Source organism: Charadrius vociferus, unplaced genomic scaffold (genome assembly GCF_000708025.1).
Source record: "Charadrius vociferus isolate BGI_N301 unplaced genomic scaffold, ASM70802v2 scaffold356, whole genome shotgun sequence".
Classification (NCBI taxonomy): Eukaryota; Metazoa; Chordata; class Aves; order Charadriiformes; family Charadriidae; genus Charadrius; species Charadrius vociferus.
In genome coordinates, this window is record NW_009648717.1 from 2,776,138 (window position 1) to 2,785,124 (window position 8,987).

The window sequence follows — 8,987 nt, forward strand, 5'->3', positions numbered from 1 at the left end:
CTCAATATTTCTTATGTGTTGGTACCTATATTGCCTGAAAGCTAGTTGTTTCAAGCCAGGCTGCAATCACTACCTGGTGAGAGACTTTAAAGCCCTGACTATGATTTATTAGCCCAGAATAGGGAACAGATATGTTCATTTCCACTATCACAACAATCTGGGAAAAATTGATTAAAAAAAAACAAAAAACACCTGCAGTTTGCTTCATTCCTTCACTATCACAACAATCTGGGAAAAAATGATTAAAAAAAAAAACCAAAAACACCTGCAGTTTGCTTCATTCCTTATTGCCTGGCAAATGCTGTCAAGGGAAGGTGAGTGGATGCCCACCCATCAATACAAGAAGGTGATAAAGACGTCAGGTCATGTTTTGTGCATATTTCCATTGTAAACACTTTCTGTTGATGCATGTATGTTTGTTTTTAAATTAGATGCGTTGAAACACACAATTCCTCTCCCTCAGCTGCTTTCTGTGTGTCTTGAGAAATAAGTGTATAGAGATTTATGATGAGATATCGCTATGCATGCACAACCTGAAGTGTATCAGCATGAAGGAAATAGCAGAAGGGAATATTGTCCTGCTTGTACTCAGAGCAGTTTTGGCAGGCTCTAGAGGCATAGCTGTGTTCGGTTGCATTAATTTAAAGGAAAAACTGTCCTCTTAAGGGGACCGGGAGACTTTCAGAGTGGCAACAGTTTGGTTTGGAGAAATGCAGTTTGAGGCAGACATGGCCCCTCCTCTAGGGCACCGCTGTGGGCCTTGGGGGTCCAAGCCCAGCCCCTGGGCACGGCGCAGGGCAGCTCTCTGTGCCGCTTTGAGCTGCTGCTGGGCACTTGCTGTCACCAGCTTCAGGCTTCCTGGCAGACGGTGTGCCAGGACTGGATTTACTAAGCACAGATATATTCCTGCCCACATCACGTTCTTAACGCAGTCCTTGTGCCATGTACCTGGTGCTCTGGAGATAACCACAGGGTCTACTCACCAGTGTAAACTTGTGGCAGTTTGCTGCCGGACTGCAGCCCTGCTGTTGGACCTGAGCTACCAGATGGGGCTTTGACTGGTACAGCCAGATTTTTGGTGAGGTGGAAAATAATACCTTTTCTAGCAGCTGTTGATAAGTGGTCTTGAGGGAAATGTTAGCTCTGTTGGGTATAGCTCAATCTGGGAGGGAGAGAACAACATTTTTGGAAGCTCCTTATGCAAGCAACCTCCTGCATCTACAAATAGGTAGGGTAAGGTAACTTATCCTTTAATGGATAAGCTAACGTGTTTGTGGGAAACTTTTAAACAGCCCAGTGGGAAAGAGAAGTGTCAGAAGTGACTCAGGAGACAAGACACCACAGACTGGGTTTCAAAGATATGCAGTATTTAATTACTGGGCTGATATCAACATAATCACAGTATCCATCCAGTGCCCGTGGAAAACAGTTCTGGTTTTAAGTGTGTTCGGGGTGGTCTGGATCAGGATACAATCCACACCTGTGTTCAAGTTTGCTTAACAGTATTATTTTTGAGGTGTGACTAAATAACATTAAATATTTGCATAATGTCTCTTACCTGGAAAATTCATGTAGCTACTGAAAATTAATTTAAAGCAGATAACTGCTTTGACTGATCAAAAGCCCAGAAATGTCAAAAGCTCTGTGTGTTTCTTTGTACGTGTTGGGAGGCATACGGTTTCAGCGATGAATTTTTACCTGGAAAGGAAGCTCAGGCTGGTTGTTAGGGTATCTCGTTGCACTGGGTGACAGGGCACTACAATGGACATGGGCGCATAAAACATTGAGGGAGAAAGCAGGGTGTGTGTTACAGTGCTACTCTGCAGTACTTGCCCGAGTGCAGATTCTTACCCTGATGTAACAGGTTTCCTGCTGCGGCAGAGCCTGCACAACCTGCATTCTCCAGTTACGCTGGAGAGGCCCACGTGCTGTAAGTTCACACCCCAGTTTACTTTGCAGTAGTTAATTTACATCCCAAGTCCTGATTTCTGGTATTGGTAACAGAAATACTTTGTGAATTTTACAGGAAATAAACTTTGGAGATATCCTGTTACCCTGGGACAATGCTTTGGGGGGAAAAAAAAAATCTTTCAAAAGAATTAAGTACTATACAACTTTGGAGACTGATCAGTCCCATAAATGTGCTAAAAAGTGTCCATAATGTTATGGCATAGGCATGCTAATATATTTTAATGTATTTATTTTTAATCTATTATCACTTTCCTTGCTGCTGTTAGACCCTTTCCTCTGCTCCCCATGGATAGGAGCTTTGGTGTGATTGCAAACAATAAAGCTCATTCTTGGAGAGAGGAAAACATTTTCCTCTTGTGAAGGATAATCTTTCTTTATGCTGACCTTTCTGCTTGTGCCCTGAGAGATTACTGGTGGGTACTGGAAGTGTAATGTCGCCAGTAGAGAACAAGCTTTCAGACTCATAGTTATGGTCACTTACTAACTTCAGCTGAGAAACCTGACTGTTGAGGCAATACATCGTGCAGGTGCAATTATATACCCAAGTTAGTAAAATTTTCTTTATATATTAACAAATTGGTTTTGAACTTATTCCAAGGGCACTCTGCTATTTTAGTTCTGTGATGGAAATAAGCTGTGTAGTCAGCATGAATTTAAAAGAACACATTTCACTCTGCTCTTCGCTATCATGAAGCACATTACAACCTGCAGGACTTCAAGGGCATGTATCATGTCTAGAAAAGGGTTATTTGATGTAGAAAAACCCATTAATGAGTTTGTTCATGCTTTCTCATTATTATTGGTAATCTGGTTCAATCACATGACGAGAACAAAAATCGTAAGAATATTTCTTTCATTTGTGGTAATTGCCAGCCACTCCGGATGAATTTTTTTCTTGGAGAAGTTTTTAAGTTAAGATGAACAGTTCTATTATCCAAATGGGACTTTATGCACAGCTCATTCCCAGTATTTTTCTGATCCCATTAGGGAAAAATGCTGGTCTTGGCTGAATTTACAACATAGCCATTGGCAGTCAAGTTGTAACTAGTATTACAGTCCAGGACTCGATTTGTTTTCTTTTTCTGTACCCTCTAATACTTTCTTTTTTCTATTAGATGCCTTTTTTCCCCCAGTTCCGAAAATTTTTGTGCCTCTGAGGAGAACAGGGACATAAACAACAGCACACAATTTAAAGGTATTATTAGCAAAAGAAAAAAGATAATCAGAAGTATAGACAATTCCAAAGCAGCAAAACCAACATGTGCTGACCTTTGAACAGAGAAGGTGCTGTTGATACAAACGCCTGATGGGATAACTGAGCATTTGTCACAGACCACTGATATTCTGTAGCCTCCCATGTTAGTTATGTTGGGAAGTGGGATCGTTGCTGTGTATCCGGTTGCTCCTTTTGGCTGGCAGGATGACAACTGCAACAGACTGTCAATATCATGTGCTCAGCTTTACTTTTTCCCCTTAGGGTATTGCATGTTTAGCTCAGCTGGTAAAACCCAGCACATCTATACTTGATCTCCATTTGTCCTGATAACTACGTGTGCTCAGGAGTATGTGTTTGGACCAGTGCGCTCTAGCTGTGTTGCTCCTTTTACTGCAAATACTGCTGCAGCAAGGAATGAATGTTTCATTCTAGGAGTTAGAAATAGTTTGAGAGAACACAGATGATATTTTTCTTCTTGGCTGCTTGCCAGTGCCATGCCAATAGGCACCACTTGGCTCTGACACCCTCTGATTTCTCACATTTAATTTTGGGTCCTATCTGAGGGGAAAAGATTACTCTGTACTTACCAGTCAGGGCAGCAGTGCATGTTCTTCCCTCGTTGCACTCACCGTGTGTCCAGCTTGAATTATTTTCATCACACTTTGTTTCTAAATCACAGCTGCATGCCAAGTTGAACCTTCATCTTTCAGTCCCTCTTTGTTGGTACCCTCAACTGCTCTGAATGTCTCCCATGCAGCATGATGTATTTCTGAGCTCTAATGCTCTCCATTTCATATCATCACACTGCACCACTGTGTGTCAACGTCCTGACCTGGCAACCTTCTCCTTGCAGTATATGTGTGGTGGCTTTTTTTGTATCTGCCATTACTCCACACTGACCAACAGAATCTAGACTGCTTTTATCTTTATTCTTTTCAGTTCAAGTGTGACCCTTTAATCAGGCTTAATCCGGTGTTTTATTGTTAATCTGCTTGTAATCCATCACTGATGGCCACCTTTGAAGTCAATGATATTACATGAGAATGTGCAGAATATCTAATTGTTGCTTGTCTTCTAACAACTGTAGTTTTTTCTCCAGTTCTTCCTATAACTATTGTTAGGTCTGCTGTGGATTTTGACCTGTATAGCTAAAATAGTGTTCCTGCTTTTTCAACCATGGGATAAAATACCTTAGCTTAAAATCAAGTCAGATTTGTCTCTCTAACATGGACAGGGCACTTGAAGGGTCAGAGACTCCTACGCTTACTGTGTGGATTGCGAATGCTTACGAGAATGTGTTTTCATTAATATTCATGGAACACTCTCATTCTGCAAACACTTGTGTGAACAGTATTTGTCAGAATCTACTACTTCTACCTAAGCCTCCAATAGAAGTTTAACATCCTAGGCCAGCATTTCTTTCAAGGCTGTAACAGGTTATTCATTTCATCACGCAGGCTGTTTGCAACACTTGGTGTTTAACTGCATGTCAGCCATAGGAAATCATGGATAAGCTACAAGATTGGCTTCTCTATGGGAATTCACGTCGGCTTGCACGCAACTCCTTTAGCTAACTCTATTACTGTATGGTTATTATCAAGTAGATATATGTGGTGCTGACAGCTCCTGACAGGAGAATGCTTTATTACATAGAAGTTTGCAAAGAAAAAAACCTGAACATTACAACATGACAATCTTTTATGCCCAGAAAGCTACATATTGGATGAGAATCCACATAATTAATATTAATTGTAATAAAGTGTGACAATTGAGAAAGAGTAACAGGAGATTCTGCTCATAAGTCAAGACCTCAATAGAACGGAAGAAATAGAGCCAGCCAGAGATGGATGATGGAAGAACGCTGGCAGTGAATAATTCATGAAAGAACACAGTATATTGTATGTGAGGTCTGGAGCCTTTTAAAGGCCTATGAATAGATGACAAAGTCCACTTAGTTCAGGAAAGTAAGAGAGGAGGAGGATGGAGAATGTACATATGATGTAGCATAAACTATTAATAAGAGTTAATAGGTCATATACTTCCCGTGTCAAATGTGAATGATCAGGAAAATACCCGCCAAAATATATGTCGTATATAATTTTAAGGAAACAAAGGCAAATATGACGTTTGTAACAGCTTTGATAACTTAAAGGCTTGTTAGCTGCATGTTTTTGGCATTTAAAAATAAATGACTCCATTTTGTGAACTATATGTGCATCGGGTGTTAAAACTAAGTATAGAGCATAAAATATGTGGGAGCAGTAGGTAATATATAATAAAATGAACAACAGTGTTATATAGATTAGGTTATAATAGGAGGTGAGTGTAAGAAGAGAAATTCTATTTGGCGTGTGAATGTTATGATCTCATTTAATATTGCTTCAGGAAATTATGGTCATGCTCTTTAAACGGATCTTAAGGCAGTAAGGCTATGGGGAATTGACTAGAAAAGATGTCTTGTGCTGAATGAGGGCTCTGCTGTAGACACAAATGAGTATATTTCTGGGGAAAACATTTCTGTAGATGGACCATTTGACTTGAAAGAAAAATCTGGTTGAGTTTTAAGGCTTGCCAACTGGCTTTAATCACGAACCTTGAGTTCTGCTAGCTTCCCGGAAGTCAGTTCACTTTGACCATCAGCCTTGCCAGCGATCAGCCAGGCCCATGCTCCCTTCTGGGCTCGTAAAGAGGCATAACTGGCATTTACAGGGCTCTGATGGATGTTTCTGGGCAGCCCCTTTAATTTGCTCAAACAGAACAATCAAATAATTACTGCAATACTTAAGTGGGAAATAAGAGAGGTTTTGTTTATTGTTTTATACATGCAGTTATCAGTCTGCCAATTTTCTCCTGGCCGGTGAAGCTGTTCATTTATTCTTTGTGAAGGTAGAAAGTAGGAAAAAATCTTAGGTTAAATGTGAGAAAGGTTAAGCGCGTAAACTCTGGGCTGAAGAGCGCGTCCCTGCAGTGGTGTGGAACAGCAGCCTTAAGGTCTGTGATCCAGGCAGAGACAACGGCTCTCCTCGGATGGTGGGAGCGGGGCTGCAGTGGGTCGGCAGCTCTGAGCCTGGCAGCACTAACTGCTTCCAGCTCTGTAGCGTGGACGCCTGTGCAAGCAACAGGCCTTTGAAGCCTCATTTCTTTGAGATTATCACAGGGCAGTTATTTTCCAATGCAATTATTCAAGAGTGTCTGCCTCGGTGACAAAAGCCAAAAGCACATGAACCTGTTCTAAGAAATGGCAAGTGCATGTTGGCTATGGCGATTGGTACAGCTCAGGCTTGGTGAGGTGACGTTGTGCTGACAAAGTTGGGGGGTTTTTTTGTACTGACTTGGTATTCTGCTGCAACTTTTCCTAGTATAAGCAGCAAGAGTTTTCATGAAGTCTGAAATTTACTGATGCGGTTATGATATGTCCTCTGTCAGATATTTGGATAGTAAACTGAGTTTATTTTACACTGCCCTCCCTTTCTCATTTCTGATGTGACAGATTTGTGTTAATGTATATAGTAGCACACTAGAGGTTGTCATAGGGAAGTGAGAAGTTCTGGCAGCTGAGTAAGGGGCATTTGGGAACTATCAGTGTTGGGAGTGGTGTGGGAAATAATTTGGAAGCTGGGTATGAGCATGTTGTTTCTGCTTTCAACACTGAAGGAGCAAACAATATAGTTTCAACTTCCAATTCAACTGAAATGCATGGATAGCTCACATTCTGTATTACTATTGTCTTGACTGTCAACAAGTCCAAGACAGTTGTACTGAATGGTTCTCATACAATTAGTATTTTCTTGATTATCTCAAACTGTAAGAATTAGGGATAAATTTTTTTCAGTTCTCATCTGGGGTTGTAGTGAAGTGGGAGCACTGGCCTGCTGATCCGCCTGCTCTAACGCCTAGAAACAATACAGCAAAGGGTTCCTTTTAGCAGGAGAGTTTATTTTTGCGGAAATAGTGAAAATGAACATTGCAATTAACAATGCAGAGTTACTTTACTTGTATACTGCACTAGCTTGGATATATGGGCAAAGTGTTTAGAAGCTGGTTTGTTTCTTCAGCAAGCATTCGTATTTGAAAAGAGTTTAGGACAAGTAGTAGATTCTGTTACTGCATGATAGTCATCATTTTGCTGTGGTCATTTCTACTAAGGAGCTGAAACTTCCAAGTATACAGAAATAACACAACTGAAAAACAGGGAATCGGTCCCTGTCTAGGGAGTTGGGAAGTCATCTATAATTATGGCAAGGTGATCACTGAAGACACTTACTTGCAGATGTGACTGTAAAAGCAGATGGGAAAAGGCACTTAGCTGAAGAAAATCTGTTACTGTAACTGAAGTCTGTTTCAGGAGCATACATTAATCTTAGCTTTAGGTGGAGTTAAGCTTTTGAATAACCAATAGGAGTTGGCTGGCAAGATGGTCTTTTACACGTGTATATGCTAATGTAAATGTCATAATGCAAATTTAAGCACTCAAGAACATTATGTGGATTTGGGAAAATCCCTAAAATTTTAATTCCATAAGCAAAATATTATTTTGGCAGCACATGACAGAAATAATCCTGCTCCCAGATGTTTCGTGCTATTGCAGTTGAGACTAGTTGCATGGTCTTCTTCAAGACAGCTCTAAAATAGCACAAAAGCTTGTAGGAATATGAAGCAACTCAATTATACAATGCAGCAAAGAACCATGTCTGAACTCTTAACACTGCACAGTCTTCTGGGGAAATGCGATGGGGAACAGAGTCTTCACCAAGTTTTAAAGTATGTCAATTAGAGGACAGTGTGGAAGAAAACTCTTGAAAGTGAAGAAGGGAGAGGTAGTCTCCTGGAGCCTTGATATGGATGCCATGACATCCTGTATGCCTGCGTTCTCCAGGTGGGTGCCGACAACTGACTTGACCACTATGTAGCTAACACGGAGGAGTTGGAGTATTCTGGCTGTTTCCGGAGTATTAAACTTCTGTATCCTTCTCAAAGGAAGAAAAGTGAAAAATAATCTTACTACATTTGGTTATATGCCTATTTTGTCAGCAAGTTCAAATGCAGGTGTGTGTGTGGGTTTTTTGTTTTTTTGTTTTAACTCTGAAAACTGGGTCTTAATGGAAGTCACTAGGTACTGAACGAAATATACAGAAATACTTGGGAATGTGTTAATGTATTATTGAGAGAGGTAAGTGTTATCCATTGCTCTTTAGGAACTGTGGGGAACCTTCAGGTAGAGAAACACTTTTTTTAAAGTAATAATCACATTTAAATGTTTACTTTTATTGACCTATGTTTCAGTGTCATAAATTGACCCACATGAGAGGTGTTCCCTGCTGTTCAAGGTGATTCTTTACGGTTGCTTTAGTCATTAGAAAGCGAGGCGTGTAGGTTTCATTAACCTAAAGCTGTATGAAGAGAGCCTTATCTTCTCTCCATCGAGAACGTGTGGGAAATACCTCTCATGCTCGTTCCGCTGCCTTTTATAAAGCTGTAGCAAAAGCTGTGACTGTTCCGCCGCTGTATTTCACAGGCGGCTTCGCGGGCGCGCGGGTGCCGCTGCGGAATGCCACCACGGGGCAGGGAGAAACGGATGTGGTCGGGGAATACGGCCGTCCTCACCGGCAGAGAGAAGCCGAGCTGGAGCACGTCAGGCCTGTGACCCTGATGATGTGGAGATGTGCCAAGCACTGAATTCCCACTTATTTTCCCAAGGAATTGGTGATTAATTACCAAGTACTTTGCAAAACGAATACAAAAATGAGGTGCCAGCTAAACTCTTAAAAGCCCCGACAGTAAATTATCAGGGAATTAAATA